The sequence below is a fragment of the Cannabis sativa genome, chromosome 4, assembly GCF_029168945.1.
Source record: "Cannabis sativa cultivar Pink pepper isolate KNU-18-1 chromosome 4, ASM2916894v1, whole genome shotgun sequence".
NCBI classification, from domain to species: domain Eukaryota; kingdom Viridiplantae; phylum Streptophyta; class Magnoliopsida; order Rosales; family Cannabaceae; genus Cannabis; species Cannabis sativa.
In genome coordinates this window covers 13,741,032-13,759,718 of record NC_083604.1, presented here as the reverse complement: position 1 = coordinate 13,759,718, position 18,687 = coordinate 13,741,032, and positions in this window count along the sequence as shown.

Sequence of the window (18,687 nt, the reverse complement as noted above, 5' to 3'; positions counted from 1 at the left end):
ATACCATACAAAACACTTACAAACTACTTATCATGCGAGGTTAAACGGTGCGAAATTGCTAATGAACGTTCCTCCATTAGGGAGGATTACTCACTAAAACAAACGCGGTGTAAAACCCACAATGGAGATCGAATGTCTCTTGATTAAAAGCTCATTATTTAAAAAATAATATATGTATTTTGTATAATCATATAAATTCGATATTATAATAATGAAAAAATTACAAACTAAAGTTGGTTTAAATAAAATCAACTTTAATTAATTTTCAATTATTATTTAAATTTGAAAAATAAATTCAAATAAATATCGAATAAGTTCCATAATATAATAATGAAAAATTAAAAATCAAAATTGATTTAAATAAAAAATCAACTTTAATTAATTTTCAATTATTAATTAAATTCAAAAAAAAAATTTGAATTTTAAATGGAACAAATTTGAAAATATCTTGTTTAAGTTGTTTTAGAAAGAATCTAAAAAATCAACTTAAATATCTTTCAAATCAGATTTAATTAAATTCAAAATTAAGTTGTAACCACTTAATTTTGTAGATATTTTAAGTTAATATTCAAAAAAAGATATTAACCTAAAATTATCTAAGATATTCCATTTTAAGTTAATATTTGAAAAATATCAACTTAAAAAATATCTAAAGAATCTTAATAACCAATTCCTAAAATTCCTCAACTTAATTTTAAAATTTTGAATTCAAAAGATATTCGCGTATTTAAGTTGGTTAGTTATGGATAACTAAATATCAACTTAAATAGGAATATTTAATGAAAAATTTAAAATAAGTTCCAGAAAGAATCTAGATGGTTATAATTCATATTTAATTAAATACAAAAAAATACATATAGTTTAGCTTAGAATATTAAATTCTTTAAACTATGATTTTCTAAATTAATTTCAAAATAAATGAAATTAATTATGTTGCTAATTCAATTTTAATTAGGTTAAACTAGTGTAATTAACCTAGTACAGTCATTCAAATCAGGCAAATGGGCCTTCACAATTGGGGTAGTTTGTGTGAGGGGGTGCGGGTTCGGATGTCGTACCCACTTCTATGGCTCCCAACTCTCACACAAGGCCCAAAAGAGAGGAATTTAACCTTAATAAGAACAACTGTTATTAATTGAATAGGCCCAAAAAGCTAAATGGGCCTAAATAAACCCTATCAAGAACTATGATAATTTATTTTAGCAACATTAACCTATATGCATCTATAATAAAATTAAACACATAGGCTCACACAGGCACACTTTGGATGGGTCCTATCATGTTGCTAGGTCATACACAGATGACAGAAGATTGTAAATTATACCTGTTACAAATTATTATCTTGACCAAGGGAGCCATCAGATCATTAGATTTGGCAAAAAGTAACCATGGCTATTTGCAATCAAGTAATAATAGGTTTTGAAAACTTACACATAAGTTAAAACACATACTCCTGCAACAGGGTTAGCTGGATAGTTGGAAGTAGGATTTATGTAATTTTAAATAAATAATTTCGAATAAATAAATAATTAAATTAAAAAAAATTTAATATTCGAAAAATAATTTAAAAAATTAATTTCCGAATTTAAAATTAAATTTCGAAAAAAAATTTAAAATTAAACCTACTTTTTATCTTATATCTATTTAAAATTACATGATTATAAATATCTATTTTAAATTTAAATAAGGTCAAAATATCTAAAAAGATTTTTAAAAAAAATCTTAAAAGATAAGATATTTTTAAATATCTTAAAAGATAAGATATTTTAAAATATCTTAAAAGATTTTGTAAATATCTTAAAAGATATTTTTAAAATATCTTAAAAGATATTATAAATATCTTAAAAAATATTATAAATATCTTTAAAATATATTATAAATATCTAAAAAAATCTGACCTTAAATTTAAAAAAAAATATAATCAAATTTAAAAATAAGATAGATTTTTAAGCAAAAAGATAAATACTAATTCTATTCGAATTCAAATTACACTAATATCTTGAATTAATTTAAAAAAATAAATAAAATTAATTCAAAATGATAATTAGAATTGAATTAGGAATAGTAATAGTATATATACAAAACTATACAAAAATTTGGAAGTTAATTCCATGAAAAGGTATGAAAAATTGAAGAAAAAGGAAAAAAACCGAAACTGTACGGACAGTTCTGCGATCGCAGAAAAATATCAGCAGAGCCCCGATTTTGTCAAATCTTCAAAAAATCATAACTAATTCAAATAAAATCCAAATTGAGTTCTGTAAAAGGCTAACTTGCTTAATTTTTTCCATACTATCCAATAAAAATAATTCCAGAATCGAAATCACAATTATTTTTCACGAAAATTTCACAAACATCAATCATTCATCAAATAACACTCAATACAACATGATACCATCCAAAAAACATACAAACAATCGTTTTAAAGTCCAAATTTCATGTAAGTAAATCAATTACCATGGCTCTGATACCAGTTGTTGGAAATTATTTTACCAGGATCTTAGATCTACTCACAAGTATGTTTATTAACATCCTAAATATGAACTTTCTAAAACGATAAATTAAACACATATAAAGTTTAAGAAACCTTACATTGGGTGCAGCAGAATTATAATGACTCCTTCCGTTCAGATCTCTAACCCTTGATTCCTTTCTGTAGCAGAGTATTATCAAGATCTGAACCTGGATCTTCTTCTCTGAATCCTTGATGCTGTATCTCCTTTGCTGATGATCTTTCTTCACGATCTTCCTCACTATGATTGAGGTATTGCTTGATGTGTGTGGGCACTACTCTAATCACTAAGAGAGGTTCGAAATATAGGTGAAGAATAGAGAGAGAGAGTGGCGGCTAGAGAAGAGAGTGGAGGCTCAGTTTTTTTCTGATTCAGAAAGTGTAATTTTTCTGAAGCCTTCACTATCTATTTATAGCATTCCACTAGGGTTAGATTTGAATTATATGGCATTAAAATAATGAAAAAATCATTTAAAAAAGATAACATAGGTGGCCGGCCCTGGCTAGGTGGACTGGGCCTTGATTTTTGCAATTTTGCAATTTTACCACCTTTTGTATCTGATTTTCTCAAAAATGCCAATTTCCTAATTCAATCATTTAAATGCCAATTCTAACTATTTAATAACTATAAATAATTATTAAATAATATTGTCATTTATCATATTTATTAATTGAACCATACAAAGTATCATAATTAACAAATATGCCCCTGTTAACTCTTTCTTTACAATTTCGACCTTACTTAGTGAAAATTTCACAAATAGACATAGTCTAATTCGTGAATTATAATTGATTAATCAAAACCAATTACATGAGTCTTACAAGCAATATTATCTCAACTAGTGGGGGGACCATGGGTCTATATAACCGAGCTTCCAATAAGTAGATCAAGAATTTAGCACTAAAATTCACTAACTTATTAATTCTTCGTTGAATCCACACATAGAACTTAGAATTGCACTCTCAGTATATAGAATACTCTATATGTTCCACCATATAGACACATCATTAGTTATCCATTGTTATAATCCTAATTTGATCAATGATCCTCTATATGAATGATCTACATAGTAAAGGGATTAAATTACCGTAACACCCTACTATGTATTTTATCCTTAAAACACTTGACCCCGTATAAATGATATTTCAGCTTATGTGAAATGAGATCTCCACCATTTATTTTCGTTTGGTCAAGCTCGAAGGAAATCATCCTTTGCTTACTATTTGCCAGAGAGAAGCTATAGATTCCATGTTTATGCTAGCGCTCCCACTCAATTGCACTACCGTGTTCCCAAAATGTACGTATCACCCTGACCTAAAAGTAGGCTTAACTAACAAATCAAAGAACACGAATAGCCTTTCAAGATTGAGCCTAATCATAACAGGATTAAGATCATTTGATCTAGGATCAACTTGGCGATATTGACTTGAATAGATTTTACGGTAAGTTTAATTAAACCTAAATCAAAGTTCAATATCGGTCCCTTCCAATGCATACTCCATGCATCCAACCTGAGCTATACTTTAACCAATGTTCTGGAAAGAACATAGTATTTCTCCAAATACAAGTAAACTCTTGTTGTAGATTATCATATCAGTAAAACCCCGTGTCTGATAAATCTAGGAAACTTTATTCACATAGTCATGTTTACTTTCCAATGTGATGACAGCACAATAAACATGATCAAGTATGTGAAAAGGGTTTAAGATGAATTTATAAATCAATTAGACAAGCAATTGATAAAGTGAGCCAAAACATACACAAATGAATGAAAAATACTTCTGTTTCTTTATTGATGTTGAATAAAATAGATTACATTGAAATGGAGTTTTATTTAGGGCATAAAACCTAACACCTACAATGTATTTAATCCTTAAAACACTTAACCCCGTATAAATGATATTTCAGCTTATGTGAAATGAGATCTCCACCATTTATTTTCGTTTGGTCAAGCTCGAAGGAGATCATCCTTTACTTACTATTCGCCAGATAGAAGCTATAGATTCCATGTTTATGTTAGCGCTCCCACTCAATTGCACTACCGTGTTCCCAAAATGTACGTATCACCCTGACCCAAAAGTAGGCTTAACTAACAAATCAAAGAACACGAATAGCCTCTTGAGATCGAGCCTAATCATAACAGGATTAAGATCATTTGATCTAGGATCAACTAGGCGATATTGACTTGAATAGATATTACGGTAAGTTTAATAAATCTAAGTCAAAGTTCAATATCGGTCCCTTCCGATGCTTACTCCATGCATCCAACCTGAGCTTTACTTTAACCAATGCTCTGGAAAGAACATAGCATTTCTCCAAATGCAAGTAAACTCTTGTTGTAGATTATCATATCAGTAAAACCCTGTGTTTGATAAATCTAGGAAACTTTATTCACATAGTCATGTTTACTTTCCAATATGTTGACAACACAATAAACAGGATCAAGTATGTGAAAAGGGTTTCAGACGAATTCATACATTATGTACATATAATCATGAAATAAATCATGTGAACCATGCAACATTAAATGTTATTTCTGATCTATATTAATAAGTAAATCTGATTATATTGAAATGAGTTTTATTTAGGGCATAAAACCCAACAAACTCCCACTTGCACTAATATAAAACAAAATGTGCATTTCAAATAATCTCAACACCTTGATATACAAATCAAGTGTAGTAGTAGTAAACTCCTCGTAATAGGATCTGAAAGGTTGAATTAAACACAACCTTTTCTCCACCATTACTCTTCCTTAATCACAAAATCATTGATAATGTGAAATTCCTCTCTGTATGTCTACTCTCTTGGGATACTGGATTCTATATCTTTGGCAACTACTTTTGGTTATTCAGGAAATTAACACTAGTAGTTTAGGCAATTTAGAATGGTGCCAAAAATGTATAGAACTTTCCTTAGACTGAATAAGTACCTTTCCTGCAACTTTAACATTCAGTCCCTTCCTGGTAGACCTAGAGACTTCAGATAGGATTTTACACTTCTCCAAAATCACTATTCCACCCCCAGAGTAATCACCATCTTATCAGAAAGATTTTCTAGCACAAAAGCAAATTTCGAAATCTGATGTGGTGTAGTCTAAGAGTTTTAAACACACCCTTATAGACTAACATATAGTTCCTCTTCTTAATCTTAAGATTTACTTGATTGTCTTCCAATGTTCTTCTCCTGGATTAATCTGTACCTACTCATTACTCCCACTCAACAGCAGGTGTCTGGTCTAAGGCATACAAAAGCATATCTAAGACCTCTCACTGTTGATTTAAGAAATTCTTTCATGGCTTTATCTTTTTTGAAATAGTTGAGACTTTTCCTTAGATAAATAAAATCTATGCCTAAGAAGTTGTGAAGCTTCTATAGATTGCCATTAGAAAGAAAATGCTTCAGCATCTTACTAAAGTAAGTTGCTTGCATTAGAGTAAGTAATTACCAGGCATACCACAAGCCATAGGTTTAGATAAACTCAAACCTATAATACTAGGAACAGGAAGTTTTGTTAAGTCCATAGAATAGACTTATTAACTAAAATTTCCTTTTATGTCCTTGTAATAGAAAACTTTTAAGTTATTCCATGTGAATGGATTAAACCATAGTTCTATTGGCTTTTCTTCTTAGTTTCTTATCTTGACAATCCATAACTTGTTTAAACTCACAATGGATTTTAATCACTAGTGTCTCCCAAGAAGGTGAGTTCCTAGAAACTCTCCCTCTACGACAAGGTACCGTGAATTATGTCTAAGAAAACTAAATGGTATTAACCTCTTTAGTTGTGACAAGACAACAGAGGCAGTGGGATCATCATATGTTAAATAAGATGATAGAACACTTTTGGAATCAAGAAATAAATATTTCCTTTATTTGCTACTTTGTTTTCAGACTTAGTCATTTTCTTAGAAAAGTAGTATTTGTTTGAACAAACACTTTCTTATCTATTGACAATGGGATGGTCCACCCCTAATCACTTAAAATAGCTAACAAACCATGGTTAACAGTTCTAGCTTTTCTTAAGATTTTGATTAGGTCATCCATGAATCTAGTAATGATTTACATTAAGTATACAACCATCACATCATTCTGAAATTGTATTACCATAGAAGGATTTAGGCAACGACTGGTAACTAATCATCAATATGCAAATCGAAATTTTTGGGGAGGTAAGTTTGGATATAATTCAAAAATCAATTTAATGATCTTTGAACTGCATATCTACTAACTATTTCTCCACCCCTATCAATTCGCAAGATCTTTAACCACTTACCTTAATGGTTTTAACCATTGCTAGAAATTAATGAAATTTTTCAAACATTTCAAATTTCTTGCTGAAAGGTATAATCTAGAGTTATCGTTTTAAGAATACAACGAAAAACTCATATCCACCCCTGAATGTACATCCATCTGCAAATGAGATGAACTACTTTCAGTGGGTATAGGCATATTAACTCTTTGTAGAGATTGATCTTGTTAAATCCACTATGAACAAGATACAAATGCCATAGATTAATAAAAAATGTGGTTGTGTCTTTTTGATGACTTACGTATAGTTACATCAAAGAGTTCTTAGACTAGTGCAAGTGGATCCTGGTCACAGAATACTAAACTCATATTCCATACAGTTTGAATCCATTAATAGAAGATGGATATTAAACACTTGGAAAGTGTAACTGTATTGCTTCCTGGAAATAGAAATATAAGAAAATTTCTGTTTGGATTCTAAAATTAAAGTCAAAGACTTTAATTCAACCAAATATAATGAGTAATTCTTTCTTGGACCACCACTACTAATTTAAACTCTAAGTCAGATTTGCCCATACAAGTATGAGATTTCTAAGATTGAGGATTTATATCAATTGGGAATAGAATTTCGGGATTATAATCATATGCGTCATTTAATTTCTTAAGAGAAAATATAGAATGACATGAAATGATATATAGACCATTCATCCAATGATATGTTATTGAGCTAATTCGCAATGAATAAGCTAAGAGGAATTAGGATAATTTCGTTGTTTAAATAAGAATCCAACGATGCTTCGATTAGCGAAAGTCAAAGTAATCTTATTTATATAATCTTCTTGTTTCATATCGTAAAAATACTAGTCTAAGGTGTCATCAATTGATGAACAGCTAGATGTCGCATATATAATATTTATCTTTCGAGATCTAACACTATTATTGTAATGACCGCTCTAGTAATGTGGATTAGTAAAGGCAATTAGCACTAATTTTTATTATTTTATCATTATTTGTGAATTAATTTAATTATGGATCCCAATATTTAGAAATAAATATTAGAGTTATAATTTCTCAATTTCGGAGATTTTATTAAACTCTAGGGGTATTATTTAGCTTATATGTAAAATATGTTATTTTTGTAATTTTGCTCGACGACAACGGAAAATGCGATGGATGGCTAGATTGATCACATGGGTAAGTTTAGAACCTTATTTCAAAGGGGGAAATATTTTGGAGAAAATAAATTGTCGGAATTGAGCGGGGTTATGGATTTTGACCATTTTACCCCTAGCTTTTGAAAAGCCTTAGTTTTTGGGTAAAGGGCATTTTAGACATTTTGTTTAATGGTGGATTAGGTGGCTGCCATGAGTGAGTGACACCTAGCACATTAGTTTTCAGCAAGAGTTAATTGGGAAAACCCTTTTCATTTGAGAAATTAAGAGATAAAGAAGGAAAAATTGGAAATTTGAGTATTCTCTTGAACTCTCTCTTTCCTTCTTTCGGCTGGGACAAAGCTAGGGCAAGGAGCAGATTTTTCCTTCCATTTCATTGAGATTCAGCAAGGAATCAAGGAGGATTTAACCAAGGTAACCTTAGTTATTCTCTAGTTATGTTTTTTCTCAAGTTTTGCTTAGTTTCAAGAGGTGAGTTTTAGGTTAGTGGTTGTTAGGTTTAGAAATGATTTGGGTTTAGTTGTTATGCTCCAATATTGATTGATTTAAGGTTCTAGCTGTTGGTTTTGCTGCTTGGTGTTAGTTCTAAGCAAGCTTGAGTTTTGAAACTCAAGCTTTGAGCTTTAATGGCAAGTTGGAATTTATTGGTTTGTTCTGTGATTTTCTGGTTGGTTTACGCTGTAAATGCACTATACAGGTATACTGGAAAGTTTGGTGAAGTTTGGATGGATTTTGAGGTCAAGGGGAGAATTTTTCGGGTTCCTAGCACAGAACCGGAATTCCGGCTCTGGGGGACCTGTGGCAACCGGTCGACCGGTTGGTGACCCAGAACCGGATTTCCGGTTGGGAACCGGTCTGCCTGTTGGGGGAATTTTCAGAACCCTAGTTTTGCCCAATTTTGAGATATTTAGGGTATTGCCATGAGGTTTATCGATAGGGAAACTTTTAGTTTCAAGTTTAAGTCCCGGAAAGTGAGTTAGCGAGTCACTCATCTGTGTCACAATTATTGTGATTAGGGCATCCATCTAGCACGAGATTTCCGTTCAGGTCGGCCAGCACACTTGAATTCGGAAAACAGGTAAGAACTGTGTATAATGTGTGATGTGATTATCTGTGTGTATGTATATGTATGATATATATATGCATGTTGTTTGTATCATTGTATATGTTCGGGTGATATCATAGCGACACAATTATTGTGTCGGTTCAGCAGTACAGGCATCGTACTGGTTAAGAGTGATAGTCTCCCCCGAAAGTATGAATTGGTACTATCATAGCGACACAACCATCGTGTCGGTTCAGCAGTACAGGCATCGTACTGGTTAAGAGTGATATCATGGCCAATTATACTTTTGGGTGTTGTTGACGCTATCATAGCGGCACGAACATAGTGCCGGTCCTACAGCTTGATTATAAAGCTGGTAGGAGTGATATCATGGTCAATAGCACAAGTAGTTTGAACGTTCATACTCATCTGATAAGCTTTGTAAATAGGTGTATGGGCGCCTATTTACAGGTCAGAAATTATATGATATGTTATATGCATTTCTTACTGAGTCTGTTGACTCACAGTTTCTGCTTCCATGTGTAGGTAAAGGAAAGGCGAAGGCTGAACAAGAATGAACCTGAGTTCGGGTGAGATTGTACATATCAAGCAGCGCGACCTGGAGTGTTCGGTCTCGGGACATCTGGGAGTTGTATTTTGAAAGTCGCTGTGCGACCAGTAAATTGTATATTTTGGAATGTATATTTTAAAAAGTAAATTTTACAAAGTTTGAAAACGGGATCTTGGCACTTGTAAATATTTTATTATATTACAAAGTTTAATATTTAATGCAAAAGTTTTAATTTGACACGTTTTTCGAGAAAATTCTTTGATTAGCAAAGATTGCACTTTAATCGAAAAAGCACTGTAGCGTGCCTTAGCATTAGGGCGTTACAATTATGTATGTCTAATGGTGAAAATCCACTAGGGATTTATCTCATTAGATAAACAAACCAAGTTAGACCAACAATGAAGATTCGAAATTAAACTACAACTTAATAACAGAAAATAACATTGTTCAATATAAATTCATACACAATTCAGAAATTATTAAACATATAGCAAGTAGGAATGACAAGTGAAAATACTAAAACATACAATCCTAAATAATTTCCAAGGTTTCCAACAAAGGCGATACAAAGGTCCCTAAGAGGCGAGAGTCAAAGTATCATTCATTGAATAGAGTTGTCAGCTCATTTAAAATGCAAACCATTCTAGCAACCTTTTATTCGATCAAAATAAGAATCCAACGTTGTCCCGGTAGGCGAGAGTCAAGGTTATTCTCATTTTATGAGCTTCCACCATTGTTTCATGTTTTATAAGTTTATCTCTAAGTAGTCACCGTAGGGGAGAGTCTAATAGAGACGAAAACTTACAAAACACTTATCAAATGAGATCTTACGGTGTTAAATGCGTTCAACGAATAACCACCCATAGAGGGACGAAGTCTAGCGTCTCGAGGTTATATTGAAAACATTTAACTATTGTAAGACCAACAATGGAGATCGAATGTCCTAATAATAATAAAGCTCATTATTTAAAGAGAGTTGTATTTTCTTTGATTCTCATTATTTAATCTATTTATTTTAAATATATATTTATTTAATTAAAATTTCCAATTTAGAATGAAAAATTCTAAATATAAATTTTAATTTAATATTTATAAATTTTACTTAGATGGATATGAATTTCTTCCATCTTAGTAATAATTTCCCATAAATATTTAGAAAAATATTCAATTTAAGTTGTTACAAAATTAATTTAAATTAATTTACAACTCAAATTTAATTTTCTATAAATATATATTGCATTTCGAAAAATTAAAGTATTTAAGAATACAATTTTCGAAAATGCATTTAAAAATAAATCCTGGAAAAATTATTCTAATTTAATGTTGGCCCAAAATTAATTAATAAAATTAATTTACAACAAAAAATATAATTTTCCTATTTAATTAAATATATAAGAAAAATTTTAAATATTTAAGTATGATAATGAAAATCAACTTAAATATTAATTTTCTATTTAATTAAATACACTAGAAAAATACTTCAAGAAAAAACAGATAATATCTATCTAGATTTTCATGGACTAATTAATTCATTTTCTAATTAAATATAGTTTACTTCATTTATTTTAATTAATCATTAAATGAAAAAATTATTGATTTAAGTTGGTCCAAAATTAAAATAAATAATTTACAACTTTAATCTATTTTTCAAATAAAATTCGAAATTCCAGCATTTAAGAAATGCAATTTCGAAATTTGATTAATAAAATAAAGAAAAAATATATTTTGAAAATTATTTAAATTTAGTTGAAAAAATAAATTTCAACTAAAAATAATTTTCTATTTAATTAAGTGTCATGAAAAAGAAATATTTAAGTATCATGATGAAAATCAACTTAGATATTTAATTTTCAAATTAATTAAATGTATTAAATTCAAGAAATAAATAATTAAGTGTAAAGAAGGCTTAATTATTAATCTCTAGTTTACTACTAGGGAAAATATACTTAAAATAAATTGTACCAAAATTAATTATTTAAATAATTAATTTCACAATGTATAATATTTTCCTATTTAATATTAGAAATAATAAGTAGTCTAGAAATAACTATCTAGAAAATATCTTATTTGACTAAGTATCTTTTCCACAAAATTTGAAAAAATATCTAATTTAAGTTGTATTAGAAAAATCTAGAACTTAAATATTTTCAAATTTAAATTTAATTAAATATCAAAAATTAAGTTGTAACCACTTAATTTGAAAATATTCCATTTTAAGTTAATATTCGAAAAGATATTAACTTAAAAAATATCTAAAATATTCCATTTTAAGTTAATATTCGAAAAGATATTAACTTAAAAAATATCTAAAGAATCTTAATAACCAATTCCTAAAATTCCTCAACTTAATTTTGAAATTTGAAATTCAAAAGATATTCAGATTTAAGTTGATTAGTTAAAGATAACTAAATATCAACTTAAATAGGAATATTTAATGAAAAAATTAAATTAAGCTTCAGAAAGAATCTAGATGGTTATAATTCTATATTTAATTAAATACAAGAAAATACACATAGTTTAGCTTAGAATAAAATTCTTTAAACTATGATTTTCTTAAATTAATTTCAAAATAAATGAAATTAATTATGTTGCTAATCAATTTTATTAGGTTAAACTAGTTTAATTAACCTAGTACAATTATTCAAATCAGGCAAATGGGCCTTCACAATTGGGGTGGTTCATGTGAGGGGGTGCTGGGTTCAGTATGTCGTACCCACTTCTATGGCTCCCAACTCTCACACAAGGCCCAAAAGAGAGGAATTTAACCTTAAAATGAACAACTGTTATTAATTGAATAGGCCCAAAAACTAAATGGGCCTAAATAAAATCTATCAAGAACTATGATATTTTATTTAGCAACAACAACCTATATGCATCTATAATGAAATTAAACACATAGGCTCACACAGGCACACAATTTGGATGGATCCTATCATGTTGCTAGGTCATACACAGATGAAAGAAGATTGTAAATAAACCTGTTACAAATTATTTACTTGACCAAGGGAGCCATGAGTTAAAATCAGATCATTAGATCTGTCAACAAGTTAACCATGGCTATTTGCAATCAAGCAATAATATGTTTTGAAAACTTACAAACAAGCTAAAACACATACTCCTACAACAAGGTTAGTTGGATAATTGGATGTAGGATTTATTTAATTTTAAATAAATAATTTCGAAAAAATAATTAATTAAATACAAAAAATATTTTTGAAAAATTTAAAAAAATTTAAAAAAATTTCGAAATATTTTAAAAAAAAATTAAAATTAAACCAACAATTTTGAAAAATTAGGTTTCAACCAACCTAAATATCATTTCAAAATTTTCTAACTACTTTTAAAAATTAAATGTTATTTTATAAATAAAAAATTAAAAAAGATAAATAAATATCTTTTTCAGATTTTAAATTTAATTTAAATAAATAAAATAACAAAATTTAAAAGTTAGCAAAATAGCTTACATCTATTTAAAATTACATGATTATAGTTATCTTATTTTAAATTTAAATAATGTCAAATTATTTAAAAAAATTTAATTTAAAAATTTAAAATCTGACCTTAAATTTAAAAATAAGATAAGATATAATCAAATTTAAAAATAAGATAGATAATTAAGCAAAAAAGATAGATATTGACTATTTCAAATTCAAATAACACTAATATCATGAATTAAATTTAAAAAATATTAAATAAATTAATTATGATAATTAGAATTGAATTAGGAATAGTAAATGTATAAATACAGAACTACACAAAAAATCGGAAATTAATTCCATGAAAAAGCATGAAAAAACGAAGAAAAACGAAAAAATTACAAGCTGTACGGACGGGATGCTGTGCATACCCGTCCGCGCGCGTGCTGGGGTGTCATGGGCGTGCAACCTCGGCGCAGGGGAGATCTTGCATGACTTCCGCGCGCGCAGGTTCTGATGCTCAACCCTGATTTTTTCGAAACTTCAAAAAATCATAACTAATTCAAATTAAATCGAAATTGAGTTCTGTAAAAAAGTAAATTTCTTAATTTTTTCCATACTATCCAATAAAAATAATTCCAAAAACAGATATTCAATTATTTTTCAAGAAAATTCACAACCATCAATCAATCATCAAATAACACTCAATACAACATGATACCATCCAAAACATCAAACAATCGTTTTAAAGTCCAAATTTCTTGCAAGCAAATTAATTACCATGGCTCTGAGGCCAATTGTTGGAAATTATTTTACCAGGATCTTAGATCTACTCACAAGTATGTTGATTAATACCCTAAATATGAACTTTCTAAAACGATGAAATAAACACATATAAAGTTTAGGAAACCTTACATTGGGTGCAACGGAATAATATGACTCCTTCCGTTCAGATATCTAGCCCTTGATTCCTTTCTGTAGCAAAGCATTATCAATATCTGAACCTGGATCTCTTTCTCTGATTCTTTGATGCTGAAACTCCTTCTTGCTGAAAGTCTTTCTTCACGATCTTCCTCACTATGATTGAGGTATCACTTGCTGTGTGTGGGCACTATTCTCACACTAAGAATTTCGAAATTCAAGAGGAAAGAGAAAGAAGAAGTGGCGGTTAAAGATAGGGATAGAGAAAGGCTCAGGTTTTTCTCTGAAGGAAAAATAGAAAATTTAAGTGTAAATTTCCTGAAGCCTTCACTATCTATTTATAGCATTCCACTAGGGTTAGGTTTGAATTATTTGGCATTAAAATAATGAAAATATCAGTTTAAATTCCCTACAAAAGTGGCCGGCCATGCATAGTGGATTTGGGCCTTACTTTTTGTAATTTTGCAGTTTTATCTTTTTTGCATCTGATTTTCTCAAAAACGCCAATTTAGAAAATTCAACCATTTAAATGCCAATTCTAACTATTTAATAACTATAAATAATTATTAAATAATATTGTCATTTATCATATTTATTAATTGAACCATACAAAGTATCATAATTAACAAATATGCCCCTAAAACTCTTTCTTTACAATTTCGCCCTTACTTAGTGAAAAATTCACAAATAGACATAGTCTAAATTGAGAATTATAATTGATTAATCAAAACCAATTACATGAGTCTTACAAGCAATATTATCTCAACTAGTGGGGGGACCATGGGTCTATATAACCGAGCTTCCAATAAGTAGATCAAGAATTTATTACTAAAATTCACTAACTTATTAATTCTTCGTTGAATCCACGCATAGAACTTAGAATTGCACTCTCAGTATATAGAATGCTCTATATGTTCCACCATATAGACACATCATTAGTTATCCATTGTTATAATCCTAATTTGATCAATGATCCTCTATATGAATGATCTACACTGTAAAGGGATTAGATTACCGTTACACCCTACAATGTATTTTAATCCTTAAAACACTTAACCCCGTATAAATGATATTTCAGCTTATGTGAAATGAGATCTCCACCATTTACTTTCGTTTGGTCAAGCTCGAAGGAGATCATTCTTTACTTACTATTCGCCAGATAGAAGCTATAGATTCCATGTTTATGTTAGCGCTCCCACTCAATTGCACTACCGTATTCCCAAAATGTACGTATCACCCTGACCCAAAAGTAGGCTTAACTAACAAATCAAAGAACATGAATAGCCTCTTGAGATTGAGCCTAATCATAACAGGATTAAGATCATTTGATCTAGGATCAACTAGGCGATATTGACTTGAATAGGTATTACAGTAAGTTTAATAAATCTAAGTCAAAGTTCAATATCGGTCCCTTCCGATGCATACTCCATGTATCCAACCTGAGCTTTACTTTAACCAATGCTCTGGAAAGAACATAGCATTTCTCCAAATGCAAGTAAACTCTGTTGTAGATTATCATATCAGTAAAACCTTGTGTCTGATAAATCTAGGAAACTTTATTCACATAGTCATGTTTACTTTCCAATGTGTTGACAACACAATAAACAGGATCAAGTATGTGAAAAGGGTTTCAGATGAATTCATACATTATGTACATATAATCATGAAATAAATCATGTGAACCATGCAACATTAAATGTTATTTCTAATCTATATTAATAAATAAATCTGATTATACTGAAATGAGTTTTATTTAGGGCATAAAACCCAACAGTATGTGGGTCAATGAGCTACAAAACTCATTATCTACCCATTCGAAATAATTTTATAATGTATTTTGTTTATCTTGAGATGGATTTGTTCATCTTGGTGGTCTCATCAGTAAGTAATTATTATTCGTGTCTCGCCATTGCCTAAATAATAGTGAGTTCGAGTATTTCTATTAGTTGTATTTTCTGATGCAAGTCATCTGAATGTATTTATTGATGCATAATTTGAGCTAGTTCATATTGCAACTGTTGACCGAGGTTTTCGGCAACCAATAAAATAATAATAATTTAGAAAGCTGTAAGAAATTAAGAGGGATATTTTTTACGTGGTTGGAGCGTTAATGAGCCTTAGTCCACGAGTCTGTGTATTTATGATAGTATTTAATACAGAGAATGTTCTTGGTGAGTTTTTTTCTCTTCTAGTTCTCTTAAAATCCAGAATTCTCGACCCCTCTTTAATGAGTTTTGGGGGGTATTTATAGTGTTTTTGTGGGGTGATCCCTAGAATTAAGGTACATGCATTTCTGTAACTATCAGTAAAGCCACACATTCCCAATGAATTTATCATAGGTAATGCATGGTCTAATCCCTAAGTTCTGTAGGGATTTTATGAGGTCAGTCCTTAATCCCTTTTGACTGATGTGATTCCACACAGAGTAGCCGTCACTAGACTTTATTTATCATAGCCTAGTAGGTATAGATTGGGGGTTGTGTCATCAGACTTTATTGCGTGTAGTAGTTCCAATACGCCTCCTCCTATGCGGCATTAAATGCGAGATGACTGTTCGGATGGCATCTGACACTATTCGGAGATGCTTTGTTGCCATCTTGCTCTCCGGGAGCATACGAGACTTACATGCCTTCTCCGGGTGGCATGCCTAAAGTAATCCTTTGCTTTAAGAAGACTTAGCTGTTTTATTTAAATGCTAAACCCTTCCCATCCACGTGTCATCATTCGGTTGGTCCACGAATTTTGGGTAAAATCAGGGGCAACAACAACTATGTTACACGTGTTAGTATCATATTGTTGCTCGAAATATAAGTATAATAAATATTTAGTATTATTATGTTTTTTGTTAATGTGGTTTTATTAATTAAATATGAAGGTTTCCTCAATAATAATAATAATAATAATAATAATAATAATAATAATAAAAAAGAAGAAGAAGAGAGACTAATATATGTCCATAGAAATATTTGTAGTTTTTTTTTTAATAAGTTAAAATTATTTGTAGTTTTTTTTTTTTTTTTTTTTTTTTTTTTTTTTTTTGCAAAATAAATTATTTGTAGTTAAGATGTCAAATTTTGATGTTTATGGCTACGCCAACACATCATGTGCAACTCCAACTCCTATTCTATCTTCTATTCTATTATATTAGTATAATAATTCCTCTATGCACACAAACGCAAATTAAATCACAGATTCTATAATGTCTATTTTCTTCATGCATATCAATAATGCACGTATATATACAATTGAGTGTAAAACCACTATATAATTTTGGTATTTTAAATACATTGTTAAATTCTAATTATACATTTCAGCAAAAAAAAAAAAATCTAATTATATATGTGAATAGAAAATTATTTTACCCCCGATTTTTCTTACTAAAAAATATGACTATGTACTTATGTTGGTGTTAAATATATATTTTAAACTTTAGACAGTTATCAAAAATTAATATTATGTTATATTTTGTTTAATTATCTTGATGTGGCATAAAAATATTTAATTTAGTTTCCTACTTGAGCAAACTAAAATAAAAATAAACTTTATAAAATTTTACTTTAATTTAATCTTTAATATATTCTATGTATTAACTTTTTATTATTTGTAATCAATTTAGTTTCAAATTTCAAGTTTAACTTTTTTTTAGATTAGTTTAAAATTGAGTTTTGATTATAAATTAGTTTTAATGTATTTTTTATTAAGTTTTCTTTTAAAATTTAAGTATTTTTTAATTTTTCAGCTGCATAAATAATTAAAAATTTTTAATATAAATATTTTTTTTATTAATTGATAAAGTTAAAAGGACATTTTTAACCATCCTAATATTACAAAAGGCGTTTAAGTAAAGTGACAGAATTTAAGGAGAAAATAATTTTATTTTTAACACAAATTTTTATTTTTACTAACTGATAAAATTAAAAGAGCATTTTTGATACGGCAAATATCATTTTGAACCTTGTGTTTTACAAAAGTTACCGAATGGACCATGTGTTTTGTTAAATGACAAAATGAACCCTGTATTTTACAAAATAGTAAAAATAGGACCCTGAGCTTAATTTTTGATAATTTTTTTTTAATATAACCAACTTGAAGACAATTCCTAGTACGAACATATCCAGAAAATGTGAATAGTTTTGTCATAACACTTTAAGATCGGATTATAATTAAATTTTATTTTGATAAAAAATCAATTCAGAATTCTATTTATACCATTTTAAAAAATACATAGTCTATTTTATCATTTAATAAAACAGAAAATCTTATTAGTAATTTTTACAAAACACATAGTATAAAATAGTATTTACCTTTTTTGATAACACAAATATTACAGGGTAAACTAGTTTTTATTTTATATTTTCTTAACATGTGAGAGTGTATAGTGTAATTATAAAAAACTTCCCATAAACTTGTTATATTTTTAGAGATAATTTAATTAAGATGTTAAAATTAGAATTCAAACAATTTGTTATACTCACCTTAAATAATGTAAGCGTACAAAACAAAATTATGAGTTTTACCTTCTAAATTATCTCGAATTTAATATCAATTTTTTTATATATAAATACCCTATATTATTGGACTCATTTCTCGGTTTTATTCTTAATATAATAATAATAATTTTATCTCCACTAAACAGAAAATGAAAATCTTTTGCGTTTTCAAACAATGTAGGGTATTTATGTAATTTACTATGTGTCCGACGAATAAAATTTGGGGCACGCGCCCGACGGAACAGCGGGGTTGACGGTGGTTATATCATATCCTATTTTCCTATCATTGGCGCCGCGTACAGACAAGG